This window comes from Octopus bimaculoides, chromosome 9, assembly GCF_046866305.1.
Source record: "Octopus bimaculoides isolate indiv1 chromosome 9, ASM4686630v1, whole genome shotgun sequence".
In the NCBI taxonomy this organism is placed as follows: domain Eukaryota; kingdom Metazoa; phylum Mollusca; class Cephalopoda; order Octopoda; family Octopodidae; genus Octopus; species Octopus bimaculoides.
Window position 1 is genome coordinate 66,156,926 of NC_142936.1, and position 15,653 is coordinate 66,172,578.

Genomic DNA, 15,653 nt, shown 5'->3' on the forward strand with positions numbered 1-15,653 from the left:
AATATATTGTAGGAAAATATTATCTGAAAATTGAATATGCTGTTACACTAAACCTATGTTAGATTGCTCAAATGTTTTATGATCTGAAATTAAAAATAGATTATATTTGTTTTGTATAGAGAAATATACCACTAGGTTTTCCTTCATATTTTCTCTCTTTTTTTCTCTCTCTCTTTTTCTCTCTTTCTATATGAAAACATTCTTGAAGTGTGCCTTGGGAGTGGTCGATGACACACCATTATTCTTCGATATTAAAATTACAACTCTGAGCTTACCTTCGGCTGAGTAAACACTAAACTCAATATCGATAGTTTCAACACTCTTGAAAATATCAGAACCCTCCGGGCAAGCATACAATGAATGAGATCACCCAACTGAAAACCAATTTCAATCTGTCTTGTTTCACAAAGGAGGTAAAAAATGACATTGAATGTATGCAGCATAAAAAAAAAAAAAAAGAACTCAACAAGCATAGATTATAATTGTTCTACAATCGAACTATTCCTTTCTTTAGATAAATACCGATGTTTAGATTTAGTTTCTATGTATAGGAAAAATTAGTTATATTTATATCATATATGTTGTAAGTCCATATGCTGCAGTATTCTTCCTAAGGTTTTAATACTATAACAAAGAAATACATTTGTAAATAATGTAATTCTCAGAAATGGTTCTGGCAGTAAGAGAGCAAATGTGCGCCATGATTTAATATTCTTCTTCTGATGGTCTTCGTACGAAACTATGTAATTTCCTTTTCTTAAAGGAAAGCATTAAGCCTGGAATCCTTTCTTTGTATCAAAAGCATAACCACATCATTATAAATATGTTATGTTTTACGCATTCTTATATATTCAACTGAAGCAAAACCATTTCAATTTGAGTAACTAAAGCCATTATGGCTTAGATAAATATAACACTATTTCTAATAACATTTTTCTCTGATTTCAATGTTGAATTTACACACAACATAAAAGAAAATTGTTTCACTAGAGTTAAAATATTTTCGTTTTACTTATCTGTTTATACATTTACTTCTTCCATTGTATGTTGTGGAATCTTTAAATCTGTTCTTGTTCATCAAGTACTTATGTGTTGGTTTTGATTGGAATTGTCTTTACGTGGAATAGAATCGTTTCAGGCTACTCCGTCAAAATGGTTACTTAAATGACAAATCATGGTGCCTTCACTATTCGAATACAAGTGGTTTATTTCAAATCAATACTACAATATTTAAATAATCTCTCGGTTGAAACGATTATTTCTTTTTGTCGTTTCCATACTATTAAGTGATATTTTTTATTTTGCTAAAATACAAAAGAATTGCTTCCAGTTTATTAAAAAATATCCTTTACAATGAAATGCCCAAAAATTTCATTGCATTTCTGCGTCCTGCTTACTAACTCATATATATACTCTTTACTCTCTCTTTTACTTGTTTCTGTCATTTGACTGCGGCCATGCTGGAGCACCGCCTTTAGTCGAGCAAATCGACCCCAGGACTTATTCTTTGGCAGCCTAGTACTTATTCTATCCGATCCTTTTGCCGAACCGCTAAGTTACGGGGACGTAAACACACCACCATCAGTTGTCAAGCGATGTTGGTGGTGGGGGGGAGCACAAACACAGACACACAAACATATACACACACACACACACACACACACACACACACACACACACACACACACATATATATATATATATGTATATATATATATATATATATATATATATACATATATGTATATATATATATACATATATATACATATATGTGTGTGTGTGTGTGTGTGTGTGTGTTTGAATTACGGAAAAATTTGGATAAGTACTGTTTTCACTTTGCTAAAGATTTTGTACTATTTGAAAATAATATGTATTCTTGTTTTTATACTATTCATTTGGTTCTTTATAGATTATTTTAATAGATAACTTATTTAACACTAAATTATTTAGAAGTTATAGTTTCATTTCAACATAATATTAGAACTTCGATTGGAATAGTGTTGATATATTTTCGATTATTTTTGATTAATATTATTTGATTAATTATTAATCTTTATAGTTTATAATATCGTTAAAGTTTTTTTAAAATCAAAACTTTGTATATATATATAAAGTTTAACCTTTTATTCTTAATAATTTTTTCTTTCCTAATTTTTTCATTCATAATTTTTTCCATTCATAATTTTTTCATTCATATTTTTTATTATTACGTTTGTAGAAATAAATAATCTTGTATTTTTCTATTATTCAATTGATCTTTAATTATAATTAAATAAACGTCTTTAGCTTTAAATAGTATAGCTTTAACTATTACACCGGTTAAATATGTACTAATTTTATCTTCATTATTATTTTAAACTTAAATTTCGTTCAACTTGCATTTAAAACAATGATAATTTAAAACAATGATAAATTATGTAAGATGTTTTTTGTATATAATATACATATTATTATAATGGATGAAGGGATGATTATTGAATGGTTATTATTTTGATATTATGATATTTTAAAAATAATTTTTCTATCTTTATATAATAAGTATTTCATATTAATTCATTTGGTACTTATTGTTGGTTGAGATATATATCTAATTATTGTTCTACTTACGATCTGACGAGTAGCTATATTTTTGAATAGAACTTATTTTCGATAATTTAAATTGATTTTAATTGATTTTAATCGATTTAAATTTCTTTTCTATTTGAAAATTGGTTAAGAAACACGTGTAATCTTTTTTATTATATTTATCTTATGATATTTACTTTACTTTATATTATACTCATTTATTGAGCTTTTAATTATTAATTTTTCTATATGTGATAGTGGATTTTCATCGATGAGTTCTTGAAAATTGGTTATTTTCCCTAAAACTATATATTTTATATATACTTTATCTATAAGGCTCAATTTAATTTTAATTTTTATAAATTGATTTTAATTGTGTTTTTTACCTGTAATTTTGGATTTTGTCCCTAATAATATTATTACATATATATATATATATATATATATATACATATATGTATATGTATATATATATATCCATATATACGACGGGCTTCTTTCAGTTTCCGTCTATCAAATCCACTCATAAGGCTCTGGTCGGCCCGAGGCTATAGTAGAAGACACTTGCCCAAGGTGCCATGAAGTGGGAATGAACCCAGAACCATGTGGTTGGTAGGCAAGCTACTTTCCACACAGCCACTCCTTTGGAAAGTACCTTTAAATTAAGAATATGTCTGAACTACCAAGAGCAGATATCTTCACTCAGCTGGGCTGGGTTGTCTGCACACACGGCAGGAATATCAGTTGCAAACACTCCTGCATAGAGTTTTGATATTCAGTATTCAATTAATATTGTTTGAGTGTGCGATTATACCGACCTGACAAGGCGCCTCAATTTAAGTACCCAGTTCAACGGAATCTTATTAATATACACACACACACACACACACACACACACACACACACACACACACACACACACACACACACACACACACACACACACACACACACACACACACACATATATATATATATATATATATATATATATATATATATATATATATATATATATATACACACATATATATATATATATATATATATATACATCTCCGCAACACATTTATATATACATGTATAAATATCTATATATTTATCTGTGTATATAGACATATATACACACATACATATGTATATGTGTGTGTATACACATATATGAGTATATACGCACACACACACTTATGTACGGCATGCTTCTTTCAGTTTCTGTCTACGAAATCCACTCACAACGCTTTGGTCGGCCCGTTGCTATAGTAGAGGAGACTTACCCGATATGTCACGACTGAATACGGAACATATGTAGTTGGAAAGCAATCTTCTTTTTTATCATACAGTCATGCCTATGCCAGTGAATAGTAATGATACTTTGTTGTCATTTAAAATAATTTTGAAATGCAAGACAATCAATGTAATAACAATGATGGTCATTATGTTTATAGTCAAGTATTTGATCTTTCAGTCTCAATCGAAATCGGCATTAACAGCATAGTGTATCTGCATGGACCGGAGAGTATAACTGATGAACATTGAGTTCAGAAATGTTTAATATGTACAGTATAGGCGCAGGAATGGCTGTGTGGTAAGTAGCTCGCTTACCAACCACATGGTTCCGGGTTCATTCCCACTGCGTGGCACCTTGGGTGTCTTCTACAATAGCCTCGGGCCGACCAAAGCCTTGTGAGTGGATTTGGTAGACGGAAACTGAAGGAAGCCCCTCGTATATACGTATATATATATATATATATATATATATATATATATATATATGTGTGTGTGTGTGTGTGTGTGTGTGTGTGTGTGTGTCCCCAACGTCGCTTGACAACCGATGCTGGTGTTTACATCTCCGTAACTTAGCGGTTCGGCAAAACAGACCGATAGAATAAGTACTAGGCATCCAAAGAATAAGCCCTGGCGTCGATTTGCTCGACTAAAGGCGGTGCTCCAGCATGGCCACAGTCAAATGACTGAAACAAGTAAAAGACTAAAGAGTATATTTTCAATATTTATCTATGGTCTCTTATACGCAATAGAAATATATTTTAAGTCCTGAAAATATATCGTTGCTTGCTGGTCAGTGTTGGAGAAAAACAATGTAATTTCTTCGTGTCTTCCACAGCAACAGAAACCACGTTCAGGTATCCGTGTTGACGGATAGTAACATTCGTTGACAGCTAACAAACCACGGTGTTTCAGGGATAATTTGCTTTCATATAAAAATGAGCATTATTCTACATCTCTAGACTTGACGCTTAATTGAGTGCAAAAAAACCTCATTATCGCTCAACTATAATAACACAACATTTGTTATCTAACAGCTGCTCTTCAATTTAGTTATGTTGATTGATTTAACGGCTGAGTTAGAAACATCATTTGTCATTTAACAGAAGTACTTATGTTTCTTGACACACACTCTCGCTTAAAAGCCGATACATTATTCACACAAATATTACATAAAAAATAGGCCTATTTATGGTTGTATCAGATCATCAATGCAATATATATATATAGGAGTGGCTGTGTTATTTCTTTTATTACCCACAAGAGGCTACACACAGAGGGGACAAACAAGAACAGAGAAACGGATTAAGTCGATTATATCGACCTCAGTGCGTAACTGGTACTTATTTAATCGACCCCGAAAGGATGAAAGGCAAAGTCGGCCTCGGCGGAATTTGAACTCAGAACGTAGCAGCAGACGAAATACCGCTAAGCATTTTGCCCGGTGGGCTAATGTTTCTGCCAGCTCGCCGCCTTGTAGCTGTTGTAAGTGTGGTAAGTGGCTGTGTGGTAAGTAGCATGCTTACGAACCACATGGTTCCGGGTTCATTCTCACTGAATGGCACCTTGGGAAAGTGTCTTCTACTATACCCTTGGGCCGACCAAAGCCTTGTGAGTGGATTTGGTAGAAGGAAACTGAAAGAACCTCGTCGTATATATGTATATATATATGTGTGTATATGTTTGTGTGTCTGTATTTGTCCCTCCAACATCGCTTGACAACCGATGGTGGTGTGTTTACGTCCCCGTAACTTAGCGGTTCGGCAAAAGAGACCGATAAAATAAGTACTAGGATATTCGGCAAAAGTGGCCGGATCTGTGGAGCGCAAAAAGTTGGATTCTTCACGACGGCAATGCATACTGTCACCGATCTCTCCTCACACGTGATTTTCTCGCAAAAAGATACAGAGCTTCGCTTCCGCGCCCTCTCTATTCGCCAGAGTTAGCACCTGTGGACTTTCATCTCTTCCTCAAGATAAAAATGCTGCTCATAGGGCACAGTATTAGCACCGTTATCCAGATCCAGAGCGAATCACAGAGTCCTCGATTTGCTTTACAGAAAACGATTCCAAAAGTGGCAGGAACGCTAAAGTGTGTGGGGGGGGGTCACTGGAACCGGTGTATTGCTGCACGAGGTAACTATTTTGGAGATGTTGTTTTAAACTTAGGTAAAGAAGTTATATTTTTTATTAAATATAACTAGTACAGGAACGTTTTGATACTACCTCGTATGCACACATCCATCCATCCATCCATTTATACACCCGTCCGTCCGTGTATAAGTGTATATGTATTTCATTATCTACCACTGCAAATTCGAAATATAATCATGAAACATAGCCCCGTTAATCGAAATACACACAGACACACAAACACACACACGCACACACACACACGTACATATATATATATATTATATATACATATTATATATATATACATATTATATATATATACATTCGAAATATAATCATGAAACACAGCCCCGTTACAGTCTTTTTTTAATGATGAATAGTGAGGGGGGATTGTGGCTTTAATTAGTGTAAATGAAACAAGACTGTCTAAAAATATTTTATGCATTACCATTGTCCTATCCAATAAAAAAAGTATTTTGAGTCGTTTGACTAAATCAATAAAGATGCGAACGAGACGGTTGCTCAATTTAATAAAATTCTTTCAAGAAATATTTTTTAACCATCGAACTTCCTCTAGATAGAATTCCAATAATAATACACATTGCTAAATTCGAACTTCATAATATTTATATCTGTTGTCACTTGTAATAATATTTTTTCCGTCATGATAAGAATGAAATAAAAAATAATAATAGAGAAATGAAAATATATAAAAAAAAAAAGAAAATGAATAATCTACAAACCAAGAAAATACAGCTAGAATTGAAATTGTTTCTTTTACAATTTTTAATATATGACATATTCACATATTTCTTACATGCACTAACGCATTTTACAAACGCTATATCAATTATAAATGAACAGCAACACTCCAATATTTTCAATATTAAATGAAACAAAGGATTCCGTCACAGGATTAATAACTACATCTTTCAACAAAGCAGAAAGTAAGAAAAACAAAACAACATTACAACATCAATAACAACAAGGAAACAGTAGATGAATCCACGATATATGAATCCGCGGTTTATTATTGCTTGGGTGCTTGTAATAGTCGTCAATGTTGTTCTGCATCACACTGGCCGATCAATCGATTTGATACGTACAGATGGTGCTCAGGTGTTACATCTCACCTTGTGTGTATGGTTGGATAACAGATATACAGTCTTACCAAAGCATACAAGGTAGGATGTATACCATTGTAAATTACTTGAGGTCTGATTGCAAACGTTCTTAATTTAGTGCAAAATATTTATACTTTCTGATGCATTTAAATGATTATGAAAAACATTTACAGGTTTATAAAAAAAAGATCCCACTTTTTAAATGACAAAAGACGAATTATGATGTGGGGAAATGAATGAATGAAAGAATGCATGAAAAGTGAATAAATACAATTATATGAATGATAAATATATTTTGTTCACGTCATGTCTATCAAGGAGATCCCAGCAATGTTTGTAAGGCTTGAGTAGTTTTTCCACAAATACAACCCGGCATATTCAAATAAATCATAACTAATATATATATATTCTAATGTAGTAGAAGGTATCCCACAAGGAATCATTTCATCATTGTTTTCTTCGGAAATATCATCATGGAACGCCTGATGTCGACACCTAATTGTTCAGCAGTTACAAATATCTTTAGTTATATGATAAGACAGAAATTATATATGACGTAGAATATTATGTTAAAAGGAGTAGGATTTTCAAATATCTTAACGTACTGACATGCACAATCACATTCAAACGAACAGATGCGTGTCTAGGTACTACAGCATCCTTTAGGCTATAAGCTACGTTTTTATTTATCCTAGCCCTCTCTCTTCCCATATTAAACATGTGATACATACATAGATGTATGTATGTATGTATATATATATATATATATATATATATATATATATATATATATATATATATATATATATATATATATATATATATATGCATGTATATGTATATATGTATTTATATATATGTGTGTGTATGTCCATTCATATATATATATATATATATATATATATATATATACATACAGACAGACATACATACACACAGACACACACACATATATATATATACACACATAGTCTTCCCTCTACAGTCGCCAGCTAAAGATTAAAGGAAAAAGAAGAGATTTACGCAAATAGCGTTTTATGGAAGTTGAAAAGTCTTCATAAAGTGTTCTGTTACTCTGTTTCTCCATTCCGTGCAACTGTTTAGCCGACAACTGTAACGAGTTTGTGCAAAACCCACGCGACGTTCTGAGGATATGTTACGAATAACAATTTGGGAAGTAATTTCAGTTTTAATGAAACAAAATTTTACTTCTGTGTGTGTGTGTGTGTGTGTGTGTGTGTGTGTGTGTGTGTGTGTGTGTGTGTGTGCGCGCACGTATACGCGAACCTCCGGATGGAATAACTGAATATGAAAATACTTCTTTGTGTCTATGAATTTGTTTTCACGTGCATAAATTTTTGAGTTGAATGATGAAAGGTCTGCGCTAACTTAACCTATTTGATCGGTATTTGCGGCATTACTGTCCAGATAACTCTTGCAATTTCAAAATTACCCTGTAGGTGCAAACGTCATTATCTGATGTTGATAGTCAAGGCATCAAATATCAACTTCAGCTAAATCCAACAACTTCTGTATCAGTTTAGCAATGAACAGACAGCAAGATTTCGATACGCTTTTTCATGATAGCTCATTAAAAATAATGTATTTACGATCTAAAAAATATGATCTGACCTTAGTTTTAGAAATTCTTATTCATTCTCGATCAGTTTTGTTCACCAAAATGCCCGACACAGACAAATGATCTTTATCAGCTGAAACAGTATCTCAGCTGGAACAGTAAAGTTCATCATTTGATATTGTCTCTGTGGCAAATTTGATACCCATTTCGATCTGGCTTTATCAGCTTACTCTGTATCTCAATACAGTTGTTCATCATCTGATATTGTCTCCTTGGCAAATTTGATATCCATTTAGATCTTTCTTTAAACGTTAACTATTGCGGTATACATTTCGAAGCTTACACAATCAGCAGCATTTTTACCGGGATCAGAGAACAGTCAATCTCCCCCTGCAGAAAGTTATGTGGGGTGACTGTGACAAAGGTATTTCTATAAACGAATATTACAATGAACTTTACTGAGTTTACATGTTTCTGTCCTTTCTATGAATAAAAGTACATCTCTAAGAAATAGGACTGTTAGATGAGGATACTTAGTTTTAGCGAAGAAATGTTTGTATTTAGATTTGTACACAAGTGATCGGCAAATGGAATGTTATATGCACAGCTCAACTTTAACTCTAATATTGTAATACTATATTTAGCAATGTCCCCGAGTGATCGAAAAATAGAAAGGAATATTAAAACGAGCAAATTCTAATATTCCATCATTCTATTTTGTCATACTTACAATGCCCCTGGTAGTTTGTAACTGTTTGTGGCTTTAATAATAAATCTGTCTACTTATAATGGTACCAATTCTATAAGCTTTCTGCACCAATGTAAAAGATAGTTAAGAGTATCTTATAACATATCCTCTAATAAAAAAAAATTATTCTTCACCAATGGAAAGATTGTGTAGCATTTATGAGAGCCTGTCCTTGTGGAATCTGATTGTTAGAAATAGCAGCTATATTTCACTAAAAATCAGAATTTATCGTCTTAAGAAATGGCAGAAGATATTGAAGAATCTTGTCGTCTTATCATTGCTAAACCAGAAAAAAAGAGAGAATATTTTCACACTCCAAACCTTTGATCAGAGTTCTCCTTCAGAAGTGACTTACAGTTACACAACAGCAATCCGTCATGCAGGTGCAGTATCACAATTGATGTGGTGTTATATGTCGTAACTGATGATCCCGTCCTCCATATTGCTTTGAAGCTCAGATTGATAGATGGATCCTGAATAGCTCTCTCAGTTTACAATTCAATGATAATGCATGGGATGTATTTGATCTGCTTAGATATAAGGTTTTCCCCTCTGATTTTAATAGTGTATGACACAAGTATTAGTCACCGTTATGTAGACCTGTCCTGGTGGTGCCTCTATATTATATGAAATATTTTCTTTGTGAACGGCCCTTTATTTGCGAAACACGGGTGTATGTTTAACAACAACAGCAATCAAGTCTTTCTCTAATTTGCCTGTACTCTTCAAATATGTTAAACTAGCTAAGACCGATAGAACGATGAAGTCTTCAACGGAACACTTTGACCATAGCTTTATTGACTCAAAGCTGAACTGAACCTAATAAGAACGTGTCATAGACGGGCTTTACATTCTTAGATAATGTTCAGTGACACAATAACGGACCTTTCCTATCATATATACACTGAAAAACGCAATGTATTTATTGTAAATTATTCTAAGAATTTGTGGCTCATGTTATGCATGTCACCGTCAATTGAAGAAAACAGGATTTGCTCGATATAGAAGTTACTATTTGGCCAGAACTACTCGTTTGGTTCTCTACGGTGCAGCAAAGATATCTAAGGATAAGTGATGAAAAATATATGCTTGCATTTGTGATGTTACATAAGTCTTGGTTACTCATACTAAATTTATTGGAGTATATTCAGTCATCGTTAGAACGGTAGACTTTTACAATAAAAGTAAGTGGGGTAGGCAGTGTCCATGACACTCACTGCGCCTCAACTATTTCTTATTTTATCAACCCCGAAAAGGATGAAAAGCAAAGTCGACGTCAACGGAATTTGATCTTTTAACCCAAAGACGGAAAAAGTGCCGCTGAGTATTTTACCCAGCGTTCTAACGATTCTTCTAATTCGCCGCCTTAGCTTACTCGGCCATATTACCACATTATCTTATTAAACATACACTGTACTCATAGCCTAATGGTTAGGGAGTTCAGTTCACAATTATTAGTTCCTGTATTCAATCCCACTTCTTAGCAATTCAGGCAAGCGGAGTTTACTATAGTCATATATTTACATGAGATTTATGAGTGAAGCTGTGTCGACTAGAACTGTATAGAACTGATCGAATGTACTTTACCAGAAATTCACTAAGACAAAGTTATCTATCGAAAGTGTCACGCTGCATTAGGATTAAATTAAGGATGCGACTGCTCGTGGAATAATAAGCCAACTACAATACAATCTAATACATGGATTGTTTAATTAATCGAGCTACTGAACATGAATCTTCGAGCTTGACAGAGGAGCCATCTTATTTTGTTACTCTGTACATTAATCTGAGAACTGCTAAGAACTACCCCAAAACTGGACATTAATAATTGCTTCACGTTTTGACTCAAAGCCAGCAATTTTAGAAGAAGCGGGTAATCAATTACATCCAACTCAGTACTTGACTGGTACTTTATCTTATCGACCTAGAAACGATGAAAGGCAAAGTTAACATAGGCAGTATTTGAACTCAAAGCAGAAAGGAGCACAGCTTAGCATTTTGTTCGACTCCCTAACAGGCCTACTGCGTCCCCTCCTTAAACTGGGTATCAATAATAAAATATTTCTAGACTGTGTTGTAGTTCTCTGTGGTGGGTCCTTGTTTTCTGGTGTTGAATCTGTTATCGCGGGAGTATTTAGCTACAATATGCGTTCGAAAGGTAAACTTTATTTTTCATCGTTTCGAGCAAGGTAAAATAAGTACTTACAAGTACTCTATCGATTTAATCAACATCTGGGAGTTTTATTGCTAATCACTGGTGCAAGCATTCAGACTCTATTTCCGATTTGAGGATACATACTTCCTTTTTTTCTATCAATCTCGGAGGCCATGTAAGGCATCATGGGCATTGCCTTCACTCCTGACTAAACAATAAGATAGTGACTAATCTAAATTAGAAATCAGTTATTGTGAATTGTAATAGTGAATCATTTTTCGTTGTTTTTCTCGCGGGTGATTTGTTTGAAACAGTACAAGTTAAACACCAATCTGTATATGACCGTCTATCGTTTGAAACTCTCACCCTCCGTAATTTCATGCATTGAGTTGCAAGGTCTATACGAACTCCGCCACTGTCGTCAGTTTCTCTTATATAGAGAAACCCTCAGAGTCATTCATAAATGATCACATATAAAGGACAGATGTCTCGGTATAAGAGCATTCTGTAGGCTATGTTTCTCTTTATCCCAGTTACAACTTCCCGCACTACACACACATTCGTACGCGCACACACACATACATTCATACATACGTGCGTACATACATAGGAATACTCTGAGAAATAACTGTTTGGCGAAATATGTTTTCGGTTACATACTTAGAATAGAAGTTGAAAAGCATTAATATCATAAATAGTTCCCACATCAGTTGTGTTCAGTATCGGTTTCATTAAAATAAACATCCCTAAATGTAAAGTTACATAACTGTAATACTTAAATAATTAATTGAAATTGAATTGATTTAAACTGAATTAACCTGGAAGTTTCCTATACCAAAATCATTAGAATATTTAATAAACTTAATTTAAAATAATCTAATTTAAATTAATTATAGATGTATTACAATTATGTAAATATACAGTTACTGAAGTTTATCAGAAACTGTTGGAGAACACGAAGTTTGATGTCCATGTGAAATGTGAAATATTATGCTCTTCTGCTTTTACTAAAAATATGCAGCTCTAAAAGATCGTTTTAGCAGGTTATATTTTCTGTTATTGATATTTTCTGTTATTGATATTTTCTGTTATTGATATTTTCTGTTATTGATATTTTCGGTTATTGATATTTTCTGTTATTGATATTTTCTGTTATTACATTCACGTCATGTCATTTCATAAATGAAGGCAATGAACTGGCAGAGTCATTAGATGGTCGGAGAATATGCTTTGCTGTCTTTAAGCAGGGTATTTACTATCTGATTTAATATCCAGTTGAGAAGAACTTTGCCTTTCAGCATCTTGAGATAAATAAAACATAATGGCAATATAGTATTTGGGTCAATAGTATTCACTAATTTGTTCCACTTAAAATTGCTGGCTTGTCTCTAAATTAAAAACAGTATTTTAATTTCTTAATATTTAGATTAATGGAAATATTTCAATCCATTAGTTTTAACATATCAAGAAGTGACGCCGCTGAAATTAAAAATATTCGCGAACAATTAAGGAAAATAAATCTGTTACATAACAAGAAAAAAACTGGTATTAAGAAATCTAGCCTACTATAAAATTTCGGAAAATGAAAGCATAGTTGTGGGGTTGTGACGGAGGGATTCACTATTTGAAGTACAACATTTTAAAATAGGCTTAATGACTTTCAGAAATTAAACAAGTATTCACAAATGCTGTGTAATTATGAGATGAGATATATTTCAATATCTCGCACACTGAGCTGACTCATAATATAATTAATTTCAGTTTTCAAACTAAAAGAAGAAAATGAAATTCAGAAACAAATATAATTGCAATAGCTTAAATTATTCTGTTAATTGAGGAGAAATTCAAGATTGGGAATTAACCAGACGATTGCAAAGATATTTCGGTAGAATCAATGCAAAAAACAAACGTAAAAACAAACGAAAAACAAACAAAACAATTCTAAACAAAGGCAAAAAACAAAAACAAAAGCGAATACAAATAACGAAGAACTACGGACTCTGTTTCCGCATTTGACGCTAACATTAAGCACACACATATGTATGTATGTATGTATGTATGTATGTATGTATGTATGTATATACATATATTTCTGAAGACAACACTCATACACACACATACACACACACACACACACACACACACACACACACAAATATATATATATATATATATATATATATATATATATATATATATATATACCATTCAACTTAAATAATGAAATTGCAGATACAATATCTCTGCAGATCACACGCCTGTTTTCATTCCTCCACTTCGCACTCTATTTCATATCTTCTCTGGAATAACTATTGCTTAACTATTTTCTCGCGCCGTCTTCGATGAAGGGATATTTAAAATATCCCGGAAACAGCTGTAAGACCTTCTCTTTATAAATGTCCTGCTTAGAAGTGCTGAAGTCGAACCTAAGACGTTAGACAGGTATGAAAAATAAAAGGAAAAATTCAGATTAGGCAAACCACTATCAACACATACGTGTGCGGATTTGATGAAGGTAAAATTCGTCTAAAATTTTAACCTATTATAATATATCGAACATAGAAAAATATAGGAATATTCAAAATATGTATAAATATCAATATATAAATATGAGTGTATAAACATAGTGATAATATACTAAAATATAAGAATATAAATAAGAAAGTTTTTAAAGCATTTGAAACGATAGTCAAAAGTTCATGATAAGCGTCTAATAATTTTTCTTGTTACTACTTTAGATAATAATATGCACTGAATGCATATCTACCGTGAATATCAACATTTTTCCCTTACGAAGGAGACATCCTCCGAAAATGGATTTCAAGATCCATTTATCACTCGGAAGAATGAATCCCAGAAACAGTTGTCGGAATATAATCACCTAAAATTGTAACCCTAAATCTTATTAGACGTCTATTGTAAACTTTTGACTATTTTTTCAAAGCCTTTAAAAACTTTCTTATCAAGATTCTTACCTTTTATTATAATTTTTCTACTCTAATCACAAGCTCGAAATTTTTGAGGAGGGGGCCAGTCGATTAAATCGACCCCAGTACGAACCTTGTACTTAATTTATCGACCCCGAAAGGATGAAAAGCAAAGTCGACCTCTGCGGAATTTGAACTCAGAATGTAAAGACAGACGAAATATCGCTATGTATTTCGCCCGGCGTGTTAACGTTTCTGCCAGCTCACCGCCTTTTATCTTTCCTTATATCATAACTATGTTCGATATATTAATATATGCTTTAATTTTATACTAATTCTACCTTGATCAAATCCGTGCACATATGTGTTTATAATGGTTTGTCTATCTGAATTTTTTTCTCTTATTGCACACACACACACACACACACACACATATATATATATATATATATATATATATATATATATATACATATATATATATATATATATATATATATATATATATATATATATATATATATATATATATATATATATATATATATATATATATATATATATATATATATATATATATATATATATGTATGTATGTATGAATATAAATATATGTTATCCTGAGAATAAGGTCAGATGCCTTATATCTGAGACGAACTATTAGAATCGTACTATTCCAGTCCCAAATGACATTTAGAATCGCAATGTAAAAATCTATGAATAAATAAAGGAACAAATAGAGAATTATTCTAATTTGAAAATGTTATTTCACATCCTGAATACACTAAAATTCCTTTTACACAGCCACGCATTCATTACCTTGATCTTCATTCCCCTACCACTGAGAAAATATCTTTAAATAATGAGAAATGGTGTTTGTTATTATTATCACCATTAGTATTTCCCGTGGAATTACCTTATTTCTTTATAATTTTTGCATTATATTTGGATATTTGCTTCCAATGTTTATGGAGAAGCGTTCATGTGTCCCTATTAAGCATGAGTTGTTACTAATTTCGGAAGTATTAAAATACTAATTTTAAATGTAATTTTAAAATTCATTAAAAAATATTCATTGGAAAACCGAAAAAAAATATTCAGAATAAAAACCAAAGAAAATAATATCATGAACT

General features: G+C 32.3%; 1 protein-coding gene across 18 annotated transcripts in view; it reads right to left on the bottom strand.

Annotated features, from left to right (window-relative positions):
* Positions 1 to 15,653, bottom strand: part of LOC106879147 (voltage-gated inwardly rectifying potassium channel KCNH7) — a 661,705-nt gene that overhangs the window by 355,902 nt on the left and 290,150 nt on the right. The gene's annotated exons all lie outside the window — the stretch shown is intronic.